This window comes from Acipenser ruthenus, chromosome 32 (genome assembly GCF_902713425.1).
Source record: "Acipenser ruthenus chromosome 32, fAciRut3.2 maternal haplotype, whole genome shotgun sequence".
Classification (NCBI taxonomy): Eukaryota; Metazoa; Chordata; class Actinopteri; order Acipenseriformes; family Acipenseridae; genus Acipenser; species Acipenser ruthenus.
In genome coordinates, this window is record NC_081220.1 from 4,022,896 (window position 1) to 4,041,135 (window position 18,240).

The 18,240-nt window shown below is 36.9% G+C and overlaps 1 long non-coding RNA gene across 1 annotated transcript; it reads right to left on the bottom strand.

Moving 5' to 3' along the window:
* Positions 1-221: 221 nt before the first annotated feature.
* On the bottom strand, positions 222-1,133 carry LOC131703155 (uncharacterized). The gene is made up of 2 exons (XR_009309694.1): positions 1,070-1,133; positions 222-421 (listed from the first exon to the last, which is right to left on the bottom strand). It is a non-coding gene; the product is annotated as an uncharacterized LOC131703155 (long non-coding RNA).
* Positions 1,134-18,240: the final 17,107 nt, after the last annotated feature.

Below are 18,240 nucleotides of genomic sequence, written 5' to 3' on the forward strand. Positions count from 1 at the left end.
ACATTTTAAAATAAGAAACACTATTTTTTAAGTTTATAACTGAGTCTTTATTTCTTCAGAATGCTACCTGTCCAGATAGAGTTTAAACAGGAAGTAGCTTCATTTCTTTACTCTGAGTTCCGCTATACAGGTCAGCTCGTATGGAGTAGCTCTGTGATCCTCATTATAAGCATGAATACCTGGACAAAATGTATTATATAACATACAAGCCAAGAACCAGGTTTCAACAGAAGAAAAGGGAACCTGTTTATTGAATCTATAGCGTATTACTATATATCAGCTCCCAGAAAGCCCCAGGTGTGGAGGAACACAGTTGATTATCCCACGAGACAGGTGTATCTCATTCCACGTGGGGGTGACATCATCACCGTCGTCCTTGCCGGTCGAACTCCAGACTGGCATACTGCACATCCTCTCTCTCCTGCCAATCAAACACAATTACAGTGAAGCCTCAATATCAACCCATTCAGTACCAAATGCATTTTCTTTGAAAAAATCAGAACACAGGATGCATTTATGTAATCTGATACATTCTAAATCAATATTTCTTCAAAAAAATGTTCAATCCTTCATTTTGGCTACAAACTGCTGTGTCCTGTTTTGAGGACAGTAAAGTTAGACGTGCCCATAATCAGAGCAGTGAAACGTCACTCCGGGTATGAAGCTCAACACATAAAATGGAGCCACTTTATCATCACAGTTGGTAGGAAAAAAAACACCAAGCAATGTATCATTTTTATACTTCCGTTTCTTATTGTATATTGAAGCCTCATTAAAGCATCTGAAGGGCTGTATTTGCAGAATTCACAGCTGCATGTAGACTTAACTTTTGCGGTTAACAACATTAGAGTAAGTTATCATAACAAGGTACATCACATGTCTTGCAATTTCTTTTTTACAAAATGTTATGACTGTAGGTTTTGGTCTTATGGTTCGGGACACCAGATGGTGGGCCTTAATATTGAAGATTGCTTTACATTGCCTTCAACAGGCGCCAATCCAGTGTCTTTATAGTGATGTAGCCTTTTATTATAATAACAATAACAGCAGTAATAACCACACTGTGTACCGCTCTCAGCTTCGCACCGCTGTGCTGTCTTGCACCAGAGCCTGGCTTCTTAGTGTTCCTGCCTAAACAAAGAGGAGGAGGTTCATAGTGACACATGAGGTATTAGATACTAGTGTAATATAAAAGAGCAGGTTCATAGTGACACACTGCAGGTATTAGATACTAGTGTAATATAAAAGAGCAGGTTCATAGTGACACACTGCAGGTATTAGATACTAGTGTAATATAAAAGAGCAGGTTCATAGTGTCACATGAGGTATTAGATACTAGTGTAATATAAAAGAGCAGGTTCATAGTGACACACGAGGTATTAGATACTAGTGTAATATAAAAGAGCAGGTTCATAGTGACACATGAGGTATTAGATACTAGTGTAATATAAAAGAGCAGGTTCATAGTGACACACGAGGTATTAGATACTAGTGTAATATAAAAGAGCAGGTTCATAGTGACACACTGCAGGTATTAGATACTAGTGTAATATAAAAGAGCAGGTTCATAGTGACACACAAGGTATTAGATACTCGTGTAATATAAAAGAGCAGGTTCATAGTGACACATGAGGTATTAGATACTAGTGTAATATAAAAGAGCAGGTTCATAGTGACACACGAGGTATTTGATACTAGTGTAATATAAAAGAGCAGGTTCATAGTGACACATGAGGTATTAGATACTAGTGTAATATAAAAGAGCAGGTTCATAGTGACACACGAGGTATTAGATACTAGTGTAATATAAAAGAGCAGGTTCATAGTGACACATGAGGTATTAGATACTAGTGTAATATAAAAGAGCAGGTTCATAGTGACACACTGCAGGTATTAGATACTAGTGTAATATAAAAGAGCAGGTTCATAGTGACACACAAGGTATTACATACTAGTGCAATATAAAAGAGCAGGTTCATAGTGACACACGAGGTATTAGATACTAGTGTAATATAAAAGAGCAGGTTCATAGTGACACACGAGGTATTAGATACTAGTGTAATATAAAAGAGCAGGTTCATAGTGACACATGAGGTATTAGATACTAGTGTAATATAAAAGAGCAGGTTCATAGTGACACACGAGGTATTTGATACTAGTGTAATATAAAAGAGCAGGTTCATAGTGACACATGAGGTATTAGATACTAGTGTAATATAAAAGAGCAGGTTCATAGTGACACACTGCAGGTATTAGATACTAGTGTAATATAAAAGAGCAGGTTCATAGTGACACACAAGGTATTACATACTAGTGCAATATAAAAGAGCAGGTTCATAGTGACACACGAGGTAGTAGATACTAGTGTAATATAAAAGAGCAGGTTCATAGTGACACACAAGGTATTAGATACTAGTGTAATATAAAAGAGCAGGTTCATAGTGACACACAAGGTATTAGATACTAGTGTAATATAAAAGAGCAGGTTTATAGTGATACACTGCAGGTATTAGATACTAGTGTAATATAAAAGAGCAGGTTCATTAGATACTAGTGTTATATAAAAGAGCAGTGTTAATAGTACAATTGATTTCATTTACCGTTTTTTTCCTGTGAAACAAGTAAATTGGCTTTTAAATTGGCCAAGCCTTTTTTATTAACAAGCAGAACGTACAAACGAGATGGCGACATGTTAATAAGCGACTAATCTTTATGAAATCTATAATGAAAAATAAAGTATTTTACGCTGGACGCACTTTATTACAATCGTTCTGCAGCGTGACTGTGTTTACATTAATGAAGAGGAGTCGCTTTTGCTTTGAAATGAAAAAGTAAGATTTATGATTTAAAAGCCCAACATTGTTTTATAAGCCTGAACATTAAATCAATTTTACTATTAACACGTCTCAGCTGTGATTGAGATACACGAAAGGCTTAACAGATATTAATTGCATTTTAAAGGAGAGTAGAAAATTCGGCAGGAAAACACTGAAAATCTAAGTAACCCACAACGTCTTCATATTATATTCCCGGTTTAGAATATAAGAACATAAGAACATAAGAAAGTTTACAAGCGAGAGGAGGCCATTCAGCCCATCTTGCTCGTTTGGTTGTTAGTAGCTTATTGATCCCAGAATCTCATCAAGCAGCTTCTTGAAGGATCCCAGGGTGTCAGCTTCAACAACATTAATATATTTAAAAACAACGGTCTTCTATTCAGAATGAATTACGCTTCTCAAATATGTGTTTGTTGACTTATTAACAGGTCATATAAACTGTTATAATCAGCAGACAAGCCCGTTCCCCCTCCTTAAACCTACAGGCGACGCGCCGCAGGCTGCATTGTGAATCCGGGGCAACACAAGCTCATTGATGTCTATGTTATTCTATGTAAAGCTAACTTGTGCTCGCTGTTGCGCACTAATTATGCTCCCGCTTGCATAGCTACTGGTATCCGTGAAGAAGATTTGACAGGAAAATGTCGATCATGCTGCTTGATATGATTCACTACAAAAAACAAAGGACACAGAGGGATTTCAGACTCCTTGAGAAAAGCACCTGCCGTTGGATAAACGGACTCATGAGAAATACAGTCACTTTCTATATGGCAATATTCTTTTTTACAGACAAGCACAGTCATAAGAACTGTAATAAAAACTTAGTGAATGTGACCCCTTTTCATAAAAGTGAACATGTTACCCCTGTTTTGGCCTCTTTACACTGGCTCCCTGTGCAGTATAGAATTGATTTTAAGATTTTGCTGTTAACCTACAAGGCCCTGAATGGATTAGCACCTAATTATTTGCAGGAGTTACTGACCCGGTATCTTCCAAACCGCACTCTGAGATCACAGGATGCGGGGCTGCTGGTTATTCCTAGGGTCAGCAAAAGCAACACGGGAGGAGGCAGGGCTTTTTCTTGTAGAGCTCCTAAATTATGGAATGCTCTGCCTTCGTTTGTCAGGGAAGCTGGGACCGTTACAGTTTTCACATCAAGACAAAAAACACACTTTTATAAAATGGCTTTCTATCTTAGTGGGTTTTAATGTAACTTTAAAATTGCTGCTTTTGTATTAGTATGTGTATACTGTTATTTAAATATATTATATAAATGGTCTGACTGTGGCAGTTGTATGTGTGACACGCTATCCAAATGTATTGTGGTGTGTTCTTTTTTCCTGCTATGTACTGTACAGTGCTTTGCAAGACTTTTGTATAAAAAGCGCTACATAAATGCAATAAATAATAATAAAACGATAATAATAATATTTCCCATACACTGAACAACAGAAAGTTAACATCTTATAGAATTGTGAGTAATCTGTCATATTCTGTAATATCGTACAAACACTTTGAAGACATTAAATAAGACACGTTTGTCGTTGAGTTTATTTATAATTATCAACGCATCTGCACTCGGGGTCGTTAAAACACAAATAAGACATATTTTCCTTACATCTCATTGGCATGCGAGGCCTGTATATAAACTAGTTTTATGAACGGAGGAAAATGAACCGAAAATGAACGCGGAGAAATATCTGTAGACAGTGTATTAAACCCGCCGCTGTCATTTTTCATTACAAACTCATTAATATAACAATTTCTACATTATAAAATCAACGCTGATAATTATTCAAATAAAATAGAAACACTTACGGTGCATAGCGAAGGCCAACAGCATGGCTGGTAAGAGCTCCATAGCGTGACTGAAGGCTACATTAAAACGAGCAAGGACCAAACCAGGCACAGGCTACTGTTTCCACTGAGCAGACCTGCTGTGGTTTCAGAGCTGCAGTGTGATGCGGGCAGCTCGGTTTATTTAGGAGGGTCAATGCTCAGGGTTAAGTAGGCGTTGTTCTGTACACTCCAGAAGTAACGGATCGTGTGCGTTCTATTTAGAACGTGGTTCCCTTCGGTCGTTCTTTGGAACCTCGCTTATGCTTGGGTTCTAAAAGCGTTCTAAATGGAACTATTAATTCCATTGTCTGCGTAATTAGAGGAGTTATTTATGTTATGATCCCAAGCAGAAATAAGACTCCATTGACTTGGCTATAGTGGATAATTAAAATGGTAACCCATCATAAGGCTGTGTGGTCCAGTGGTTAAAGAAAGGGGCTTGTAACCAGGAGGTCCCCGGTTCAAATCCCACCTCAGCCACTGACTGACTCATTGCGTGACCCTGAGCAAGTCACTTAACCTCCTTGTGCTCCGACTTTCGGGTGAGACGTAACTGTAAGTGTCTCTGCTGATGCATAGTTCACACACCCTAGTCTCTGTAAGTCGCCTTGGATAAAGGCGTCTGCTAAATAAACAAATAATAATAATAATCATACATATCATCCATAACTATAATATTTGTATGAAATCAAATTGCCTAACCGCATCCCCAACTCTGTACCAAGAGCAACGCTACATTTTCTAAGAATGATGATGAACTAGGCGTGGGGTGTTTATTGCCTTCTTAACCCCTACTAAACTCCCTGCTATTGCTCAATGGATCTTTTCCCCCTCGACAGCGAGAGCAAAGATTTAAATAAGCAGCAGGCCCCACAAGTGCAGTGGCAGCCCCCGTGTTACCCGCTTCTTACCAGAGCAGAATGGCTGGGTTTGCTCGCCGGCCATGCATCAGACTCACGGCTGGAATTCGCCAGACAGCGTCCTCTACATCTTCATCAAGCATGCCTGCACCCCGCTGTGCGCAGCGCCATCTAGTGGAGGATTATGACAGATGTTATGAGACAAATACAGCGCATCCGGCCCGCCAGAAATGTAATTTGGCCGCTAACAGTTTATTTGTAGTTGCTGCTACAAGCAGTGCTTGAGATTAGAACATAAGAACACAAGAAAAGTTGGGAACGAGAAAAGGCTGTTCAGCCCATCAAGGCTCGTCCCTTGGTAGCACACCATTCTCCCTTACTGGGGAGATCGCATTAAAAGCACTTAATCCAGTATTGTTGTTAAACGTTCCCAGTATTTTAGATCCTACTACTTCACCTGGTAGGCTATTCCATGCATGTTAACTCTCTGTGTAAAACAGTGCTTCCTGCCTTCTGTTCTAAACTCACTTTCACTCAGCTTCCAGTCATTCAGTCAGAGTTAGTGGATTTCATGTCATTCTGGATAATGTGGATTAAATAGATCTCTCTCTCTCTCTCACACACACACACACAGAATCATACAAACACACACAGATACGCACACAGACACCCTCACATACACACACACACACACACACACACAGAAACACACACCGACACCCTCACACACAAGCACGCACACACAGATATCCTCACACACACACAGACACACACACACACACACAGAATCATACAAACACACACAGACACACACACACACAGACACGCACATAGGCACCCTCATACACAGACACAAACACACACACACCCTCACACACCTTCACACACACACACACACACACACAGTCTCTGCTCTGCTACAGCAGTCTTGTTTGGAAGTTGACATTTTAGTCACATTGCTGAGGCACATGCTCAAAGAGTCTCTTTATGGGGTCCCCAAAAAACTGTCCCCTTTTATAAAGGGGAGAGTTTTTAGCCACCTATTGTACTTTGGGATATTTAAACGTAATTCCGTCTATGGCGATTGCATGGTTATAAACCATCTATAGTTATTAAGCATATATTAAATATTTTTAAAACATTAATAAGCAGCACCTTAATATAAAGTTTTACTGAATTAACTGATTTTGCTTCATAAAGTCGAATGAAACCTGCTGACAAATTGAATCACATACCGCTTTGTAGATTTCCATATACTTAACAAAAAACTGACACAAATTGAGAAATGTGACATTTCAAAATCTAACATGAAATACTGTACTACTATTATGGCTTCCTGTAGACTTTTGTGATATCATTTAGAAGTTTCTTTGATCACATGATGTTAAATAAAATATCTAAATTATGTTCATATAGTATATATTTGATATTTCAAACTTTTTTAACAAATAAAAAAATAAAAAATGGGCGTGCAAAATTATTCAGCCCCTTTACTTTCAGTGCAGCAAACTCTCTCCAGAAGTTCAGTGAGGATCTCTGAATGATCCAATGTTGACCTAAATGACTAATGATGATAAATAGAATCCACCTGTGTGTAATCAAGTCTCCGTATAAATGCACCTGCACTGTGATAGTCTCAGAGGTCCGTTTAAAGCACAGAGAGCATCATGAAGAACAAGGAACACACCAGGCAGGTCTGAGATACTGTTGTAGAGAAGTTTAAAGCCGGATTTGGATACAAAAAGATTTCCCAAGCTTTAAAAAATCCCAAGGAGCACTGTGCAAGCAATAATATTGAAATGGAAGGAGTATCAGACCACTGCAAATCTACCAAGACCTGGCCGTCCCTCTAAACTTTCAGCTCATACAAGGAGAAGACTGATCAGAGATGCAGCCAAGAGGCCCATGATCACTCTGGATGAACTGCAGAGATCTACAGCTGAGGTGGGAGACTCTGTCCATAGGACAACAATCAGTCGTATACTGCACAAATCTGGCCTTTATGGAAGAGTGGCAAGAAGAAAGCCATTTCTTAAAGATATCCATAAAAAGTGTCGTTTACAGTTTGCCACAAGCCACCTGGGAGACACACCAAACATGTGGAAGAAGGTGCTCTGGTCAGATGAAACCAAAATCGAACTTTTTGGCAACAATGCAAAACGTTATGTTTGGCGTAAAAGCAACACAGCTCATCACCCTGAACACACCATCCCCACTGTCAAACATGGTGGTGGCAGCATCATGGTTTGGGCCTGCTTTCCTTCAGCAGGGACAGGGAAGATGGTTACAATTGATGGGAAGATGGATGGAGCCAAATACAGGACCATTCTGGAAGAAAACCTGATGGAGTCTGCAAAAGACCTGAGACTGGGATGGAGATTTGTCTTCCAACAAGACAATGATCCAAAACATAAAGCAAAATCTACAATGGAATGGTTCACAAATAAACATATCCAGGTGTTAGAATGGCCAAGTCAAAGTCCAGACCTGAATCCAATCGAGAATCTGTGGAAAGAACTGAAAACTGCTGTTCACAAATGCTCTCCATCCAACCTCACTGAGCTCGAGCTGTTTTGCAAGGAGGAATGGGCAAAAATGTCAGTCTCTCGATGTGCAAAACTGATAGAGACATACCCCAAGCGACTTACAGCTGTAATCGCAGCAAAAGGTGGCGCTACAAAGTATTAACTTAAGGGGGCTGAATAATTTTGCACGCCCAATTTTTCAGTTTTTTATTTGTAAAAAAAGTTTGAAATATCCAATAAATTTCGTTCCACTTCATGATTGTGTCCCACTTGTTGTTGATTCTTCACAAAAAATTACAGTTTCATATCTTTATGTTTGAAGCCTGAAATGTGGCAAAAGGTCGCAAAGTTCAAGGGGGCCGAATACTTTCGCAAGGCACTGTATCTTTCTCTCTATTCAAATAGCCTCCGAGTCATTCTGGTATCATTTTAGATAAAGGGCAGTTGCCAATTGTTTTTATCTGATCCCCACAGGTGATACAAAGCAGCTATCTAGGAAACACACCTTTGTCAACAGTACTCAGAAAGCTGCAGCTCATTTAACAATACAACCCTTACTATCCAAACTACTATTTATTGCGCCTATTGAATGAAACCATTTACTATCTCCATTCGAATATGCAGATCCCCGGCTTTATATCTAAGAGTGAGTAGCAATAAGCGAGCCTGCGCTATTTGCATTTTGACAAATAGTTTTCTATGGACAGAGAGAAAAAGCTAATTACAACCATTTAAAAAAAGTGTTTTCATTTCTTTAATGAATAATACACTTAAAACATACAGTATAAGGCATCAACTTATCTGACTAACACTTGCATTTATGAATAATCCATGTTACTATCTTCATATTTATACTGTATGTATAGTAACTCTCTTTTGCTGTTAATTGTAATTCGTTCAAGTAAAGGGTTGGCCAATATGAATTAAACTGGATGTAGTATTTTATATTTATTGTTTTTTTATGAATGCATTCTATTTAATATATATATATATATATATATATATATATATATATATCGTAACGTAGGTGAAAATGTCTATATAAATTGTACGTATGCCAATACTCAAATATACTAATTTACACAAACCACATTAACCAGAAAGAGCTTTCCTAGAACACTGAATGTAATATAATGGAAGAAATAGAAGAGTAAAATATATATATATATATATATATATATCAGAGTATATAATGCTAAGTCTCACTATTTAACTTATATTCCAAAATGTAACGTTTTTAACAGCACTGAAAAAAAATACTGACAAGCCGTGAAAATGTGAAATATAAAGTACCACTTTGAAATGTACCTTTTTATGACTTCTGTCAGGACACTGCCCATTACCGTACGGTCGTGGGTTCAATCGCAGGTGGGGGACACTGCTGCTGTACCCTTGAGCAAGGTACTTTACTTAGATTGCTCCAGTAAAAACCCAACTTTATAAATGGGTAATTGTATGTAAAAATAATGTGTAAAAAATAATGTAATTGTATGTAAAAATAATGTGATATCTTGTAACAATTGTAAGTTGCCCTGGATAAGGGCGTCTGCTAAGAAATAAATAAATAATAATTATGTGCTCTAATTCTGCAACTTTTCCACATAATGAGGACTTTTTTAACTTTTCCACTTCCACATAAAGTGTTACCAGACCCTGCAGCACTTTGGAGATCTCTCATCTAGCCCAACCTTGCCTGGGTTCTAAGATCCGCTCCTAGTAACACTGCAAGATGTATCGCCTGCTTGTTGGAAGGCAGAGGCGAACTGTTTCATGTGTCAATGCTGTTGCTGCAGTGCTCTGGCAACCAAATATCCCTGTTTACATACGCACACAGGAATACTGGAACACCTTCATTGTCTTTTTTAATTTTCTTGAAAGTTTAAACTTTCTCTTCTTGATAAAATTTCCCCAAGAGCACAAGTTGTCTCATAAATGAAGTTGCGTGTGAATTAGCAATAAGACCAAAGCTTTTCATTATTATCCAACTGATAGATATAACAGGTGGTTAGTTACCCAGCTGCCAAAATCAGCAACATTTTAATAAGTAAAGCTGACACCACACAGGAGAGTTTTGCATTTATTACAGAGGTCAAGAGCACACATACACCCAGCACACCTCACAATGAAGGACCAAAAATATTGTTCCATTCCAGTGACTTTTATTAAGAAACAATTTAGCAGCACACCAGTAATATCATAAAGGCAGCACTGGTTTCAATGAGGAGTCAGTTTACAAGATTGAGGTTTACTATTATATATTTACAGGTGTTAATTTAAGAGTGAGATAGAGTTGAGTTTTGTGTTATCTATGTACAGGGGTGAAATTCTCAACAAAAAAGTGCAGGTATTCATCTGTGTAGCCAGGTGTAAACATTTAAAAAAAGGAGACAATCTGAGTGCCAATAAATACATATTTCTAAAATGTATAGATATTGGTGCACAATACATTTGTGAATACAAAATAAGCCTTAAAAAATAACTGATAGCATATAACCAATTCATCAAAGCTGAAAATACTGAAAGCTTTGTACCCTCTGCGTGTATCACTCAGCCATGTACTGTAATATAACGCTTAAGTTAAACTTTAAATGACACTGTATTGAGAACTATTACACTGTGCAGTAACTGCTGTATAGAGAGAATCTGATTTCAAGATATTCTAAAATAGGAGTGCTATTATATAAATAAATAAAAACTGTGCTATAAAAAAAAGTCATAGAAAAAGGTCTAAGTCAAGCAATGCACAATCGGGGCTGAAATACACGTCTCATCTTTAATGTAACAGGCACTACTCTAAAAATTAAAACATGTATCTGTCATTTCTTTTTTTTTTTTACTTATTGAAAGTATATATTCTTTGTGCTGTTCTGTTGTGTTGCTGTCAAGATTAATTACCATTAATTTATTCCAGAAAGGGCTGAACAAGAGGACATGTGATTAAATGATGTCAGTGTTACACATACTGTACATTCGGTTGGAGAAGTGAAATGAAGATTGGCAGTCATCGAATGCTTTCAGATATACAAACGCAAATATGTTTGTATATATTTCACACTCATAAAGAAAAAGTTCCAGCTAGACCAGTATCGTACGATGAATTACTAACTGCCATTTATTTTTCTCTCGCGGAATGGTCAGTCAACTTCTGAATCATAAACCAGTTGGATTTATAAAGAGTTTAGCACAACACAACTTTACGTAGCCAGCGTGGACACAAGCATGACTTGAGTTTTTATCTTCATGGGAGTAACATTAAAAAAAAACTCAGTAACGTATGTAGAGGTTTCATTCTGCTAAGAACAATTATTTTACTAAAGGCTTTACCGAGAATAGAGAATGCTGTGCAATATTTTGACATGCTTCACGGTGAAACTTTATTTATAATGGGGGTTATAAGGATTTACTAATATAAGACATTAAGCATTGCTCTTTGCAGTTAAAAAATGTTTTTTTTGTTTAAAATTATGTTTTTATTCATTTAAAAAACAATACTAAATATATATATATATATATATATATATATATATATATATATATATATATATATATATATATATATACATAAGAGTTACTAACAGTACGTGTAACATCATTCCATCACATGTCCTCTTGTTCAGCCCTTTCTGGAATAAATTAATGGTAATTAATCTTGACAGCAACACAACAGAACAGCACAAAGAATATATCGTTTTAATAAGTAAAAAAAAGAAATGACAGATACATGTTTTAATTTTTAGAGTAGTGCCTGTTACATTAAAGATGAGACGTGTATTTCAGCCCCGATTGTGCATTGCTTGACTTAGACCTTTTTCTATGACTTTTTTTTATAGCACAGTTTTTATTTATTTATATAATAGCACTCCTATTTTAGAATATCTTGAAATCAGATTCTCTCTATACAGCAGTTACTGCACAGTGTAATAGTTCTCAATACAGTGTCATTTAAAGTTTAACTTAAGCGTTATATTACAGTACATGGCTGAGTGATACACGCAGAGGGTACAAAGCTTTCAGTATTTTCAGCTTTGATGAATTGGTTATATGCTATCAGTTATTTTTTAAGGCTTATTTTGTATTCACAAATGTATTGTGCACCAATATCTATACATTTTAGAAATATGTTTTTATTGGCACTCAGATTGTCTCCTTTTTTTAAATGTTTACACCTGGCTACACAGATGAGTACCTGCACTTTTTTGTTGAGAATTTCACCCCTGTACATAGATAACACAAAACTCAACTCTATCTCACTCTTAAATTAACACCTGTAAATATATAATAGTAAACCTCAATCTTGTAAACTGACTCCTCATTGAAACCAGTGCTGCCTTTATGATATTACTGGTGTGCTGCTAAATTGTTTCTTAATAAAAGTCACTGGAATGGAACAATATTTTTGGTCCTTCATTGTGAGGTGTGCTGGGTGTATGTGTGCTCTTGACCTCTGTAATAAATGCAAAACTCTTCTGTGTGGTGTCAGCTTTACTTATTAAAATGTTGCTGATTTTGGCAGCTGGGTAACTAACCACCTGTTATATCTATCAGTTGGATAATAATGAAAAGCTTTGGTCTTATTGCTAATTCACACGCAACTTCATTTATGAGACAACTTGTGCTCTTGGGGAAATTTGAATAGAAGGTAGATATTTAACAAGAAGAGAAAGTTTAAACTTTCTAGGAAAATAAAAAGACATTGAAGGTGTTCCAGTATTCCTGTGTGCGTATGTAAACAGGGATATTTGGTTACCAGAGCACTGCAGCAACAGCATTGACACCTTCCAACAAGCAGACGATACATCTTGCAATGTAACTAGGAGCGGATCTTAGAACCCAAGCAAGGTTGGGCCAGATGAGAGATCTCCAAAGTGCTGCAGGGTCTGGTGACACTTTACATTAAGAGCCTCATTTACGAACATATGAACATAAGAAAGTTTACAAACGCAAGGAGGCCATTCGGCCCATCTTGCTCGTTTGGTTGTTAGTAGCTTATTGATCCCAGAATCTCATCAAGCAGCTTCTTGAAGGATCCCAGGGTGTCAGCTTCAACAACATTACTGGGGAGTTGGTTCCAGACCCTCACAATTCTCTGTGTAAAAAAGTGCCTCCTATTTTCTGTTCTGAATGCCCCTTTATCTAATCTCCATTTGTGACCCCTGGTCATTGTTTCTTTTTTCAGGTCGAAAAAGTCTCCTGGGTCGACATTGTCAATATCTTTTAGAATTTTGAATGCTTGAATCTGATCACTGCGTAGTCTTCTTTGTTCAAGACTGAATAGATTCAATTCTTTTAGTCTGTCTGCATACGACATGCCTTTTAAACCCGGGATAATTCTGGTTGCTCTTCTTTGCACTCTTTCTAGAGCAGCAATATCCTTTTTGTAACAAGGTGACCAGAACTGAACACAATATTCTAGATGAGGTCTTACTAATGCATTGTAAAGTTTCAACATTACTTCCCTTCAACACTTTTCACAATATATCCGAGCAGTCACGGAATATTGGAGACGTCACGGAATATTGGAGACGTCACGGAAGCGAAAGGTGGAGACGGAACACAGAAGATTCCAAAGTCGTTAGCCAGATGATTATATTTTCACTGAATAATTCTGACGACAAGGCAAACATGTCAGATTTGCTGTTTCACAGCTATGAAAGATTATACCACCATACAATGTCACTATGATACTATGTACAAAGCAGCGCATTTACAAAAGCTATGTCTGAACGAAAGGAAAGGACTTTTTGAACTTCAAGAAGCCATGGAAAGTGCAGCATTACCTTGGAAGAAACTAAGTGTGGTGGGATTACAACAGAGGGTGCACCATGACTGAACAGAAGAGTGGATTGGCTAGCAGCAGAGTGCTGGAGAAAATTAAAGAAAAAAATGCAGAAATACCCATTTCCTTACACCAGATTCTGCATCAACAGGCATTATGTGGAAAAGTTGCAGAATTAGAAGACGTAATGAACATTGTTATCATCCCCACACAATCTCACTCAAATCAGTCACAAACTAATTGTTAAAATGACAATAAAATAGCACATTACTCTGTAAGATGTGTTGATTTAAAAATGTTATTTCTTCTTAGCAGAAAATAATAACATATTGGTTGATTTTTGGACTTTCAAATGCGAGTTCTAGAGGCATTCTGCAGGATAGTTTTGCCTTCTTTATGCAAGGCCAGGAGCCAAACTATAAAGCCTATTTCTTTGACTGTGTGATGGTACTGCTTATTTGGCTATACAATTTGATATGATGAGGTTCATTCATCACTTGCTGAGGAGCCGATCCAGCCTACAAGAATTTCACCTGTGGTGATCTGATCAAACAAATGGGCAACTACTGAAACAATACCAGTGTGACGCAGATGGATTTGAATGGAGAACAAGATAAATACCCAGCAGTGCAAGGGTAATAATACTGAACCTTCTGCTAACAGCCACAATGAAGACTCTCTACATACTGGTCCTGTCTGCAGCTGTTCTGCTCATCGCTTCAGGTAATGCCTTCTCGAGGACTTGCATTTGGTGTCTCACTGTCTTGTCTGTGTGTTTCGTTCTATTGCTATGGGTCTAAACCTTGGTATCACTTGGAAAGTGATATTCAATGTATCTCTGATGAATAAATAATAACACAAAAAACGTCTCCTTGAAAAGAATTAGATTGTTTTGGTTTAAATATAACAAGCAAAGGAGATTGAATTGAAAAACATTTGCTACATTTGTCATGGTTTGGACTGTTGACTAGTATGCTGTATTATAGAAAGCAGTTAGCCAACAGAGAACTGTCTTCACTGTGCAACCTCGCTTCAGCTCTGTGTTGAAATTCACTTCTAGATAAACTCATATTCTCCTTTATACATTGTAATCCTTTTCAGATGCAAGAAGCATCGAGGATGGATCGGAAGATGAGGACAAGCTTGTGGACACGATGCTGGAGGATAAGAGAGAGCTTGGTAAGTTTGCTGGTTTCATTTATTTATTTATTTATTTATTTGGTGGACACCTTTATCCAAGGCGACTTACAGGTGCTTCTGGGCAGTAAAGGGTTACATTGTAAGCTTAATATTTAAATACACTGTAGTTTACAGTCAGTGCAAATAATACCACTAAAATACAATTTAAGCTAGGATACAACAAGTTAAGATTACAACAAGTTATAGCTACAATGACACAGAGCAATAGAAATTCACTGACGGCAGCTCTGCTCCCCTGTCCTCCGAAACTGTAATGGAGGACTGACCTGTAGCTCAAAGAGTGCTGTGCTGATGGTGCCTCCTCCTTTATCCCTGAACTGGTTTTCTGTCTCTAGACTTGAGACTGACAGTCCTCACTGCCCTATTGGCTATACTCGTTAAAAATGTTTGTTTGTACCTGTTGCTCGGCACGGGCAAACTCGACATTTCAAACCGTTCATTGAACGTCCTTATTGAACTGCATTATATAAAACAAAAAATAAATACATCATGTAACCACTGGAAGAACTGGAGACTTCACCTTATGTTGTGTTGACCTATCCCTGTTCATGGTTCAGTCTACTTACTTTAGTGTCAAGAAACATCCATAGGGCAGGGTTTCACAGCTACCAGGGTGTTTTACACAGCCAGTAGCCAGTAACACTCCAGTAGACACCCAGAATCCCTTCACTTAATCAACCTTACAATAGTAACTGCTATACAGCTTTCATTCAGCCTGTTTGCAATATTTATCATGGTTTGGATGAGTAGCCAAAACATATTTATCTCGAGAAACGCTGCCACTGTGCAACCTCCCTGCAGCTCTATGTTGAAATTCACGTCTAGATAAACTAAGATTCTTCCTTATACACTGCAATGCTTTATAGATACCAGAAACATCCAGGATGGATCTGAAGATGAGAACGAGCTTGTGGATGCGATGTTGGAGTTTAAGAGGGAGCTTGGTAAGTTTGTCAATTTCATTCGAACCCCTTTTTTTCCGAAACCAGTTACACGACTTTATAAAATGTGATTCATTGTTGAAGAACTTACAGATTTAGTGAAGTGCATTACAATGATTTATCTTACAGCGGCCCAGACTGATTTGGATGCAGACCTGAATGAGGAGAGCAAAGATTTGGGTGAGTTACCAAGAAAGGGAAGGATTCAGAGCCATATCTGTGGCAATGTAGATTCGCTACTAAAATGTTATGTTAAACTGTAAAAAAAAAGTAGTACAAATACAGCTCAGATATCTAACGAGTTTGAGAAAGAGATTTATTGTAAATACACTTTATGGATTCTGGATTGTACTAATTAATATTCTGAAATTACAACTATAAATTAAATTTAATCATTTTGTTTGTATTTTATTTTCAGCTGAAAAAAGATGTAAGTATTTCAATTCTAAGTGCATTTTGTATTGAGTGATACACAGAACTATTGTTGGGACCCTGTATTAGTTTCAATACTATTAGTTTTAATGAGTAGCATGAAACAAATATTGAATATTGATCAAATTGGATAATTGGATGGAAGTTCTTTGAAATTACATTGATCTCTTTATTTGATTTCACTTTTAGAAATTAAATTTGGTTTACAGGGCACTTTGGTTACTAATAATTGAATCTACAATAATAATTCAAACAAGAAAATATGCAAGTCCTGATATTGAACTTCAGAGGAACTATCCTAATCAATTTTACTGTCATTTCTCTGTGATATCATGAATCTAACGGTCCACTTCTGCCTCATCATTTTATAAGGAAAGATTTACAAAATAAATAAATAATGTCGTTGAATCTGTAATATTCACTCTAAGGGGAGTGGTCTGCAGTAAATTGGTGCAACTTAATTCATCATAGATCTAGGTAACTCTGACTTTCTTTTTTTTAGTTATCTTGGCAGCTGTGAAGGCGGTGGGGTTGGGTATAAAAGCAGTTCGTGCTGGTAAGGAATTTATTAACATTGTCATCTTTTATAGTGCAGATGCATACAAGGAACCACCCTTTCCATAAGGTGTAAATGACATGCTTATTTGTTTTAACAGTAGATATTTTGCAAAATGAGACCTCCACACAAATTTTGCCACATACTGTACTGCACTGCATAATATACTATTTGATTTCAGCAAACTGTTAACATTTATTAGTATTAATAATAATAATAATAATAATAATAATAATAATAATAATAATAATAATAATAATAATAATAGAATCTCCCTGTAAGTTGGGCCATCTTACAGAATGTCACATCAGTCCTATCAGTGAACCAGAGCAAATCTGCTCACTGCATTATAATACAAATATATATATATATATATATATATATATATATATATATATATATATATATATATATATATATATATATATATATATATATATATATATATATATATATATATATATATATATATTCAGTTCTATTTAATTTCTGTTAGTGTTTGACTATAAAAGAAATATAAAAATGTTGAATATCTATTTGGCTTAACTGACTTAACTGACTTAACTGTTTTTTTTCTCTATAGTGGTTAGGGGAATAAAAAGAAGAAGAGCCAGAGGCTGAAGCAGCTCCTGCAGAGAAACCCATAGGAATGCCCAGCAGCTCTCTTCCACCATCGCATCTCCTGGATCTCCAGGAACACTCTGATTAATAAACATTATCACGCAATCTGAACGTCTTCTGCTTTTCTTCATCTTGCACCTTTGTTCTTTTAAAAGTTTACCACTGTCAATGTGCAGGGCAATATTGGAGTGCTTTGATCAGGCTTTAATACAGGTATTCAACTGAAAAAACAAAAACCATGGCCAATGCTGTTTAAGTGTAATATTGTAACAGACTATTCCTGTTTTACTGTATACAGTGTGAAAGCGACTCCGTTATTTTGCAGCAGTCACATATGCTTCCAAAACTAAATGAACCGCACACTGAGATCGAAATAATCATCCTAAACGAACCAAGTGTGAATGCACCCAACAAGGATAATATGTTGCTATGAGGGAATATGTGAAATCTGATTTATGCTGTGAGTTCCCTGTCACAGATAAAGGCAAGTCATATTTTAGATATAAAAATGTATGATGTTTTAGAGGAAATATTCATTGAGCTTGAGGTAACATTTAATAGGTAATGCATCCGTCTCGCATGCGACTTTTATAGGCTACTCCCCCAGTCAGTGCTGCCAGTTTTGAAAGCATCTTGCCGGTAAATACTGTCCT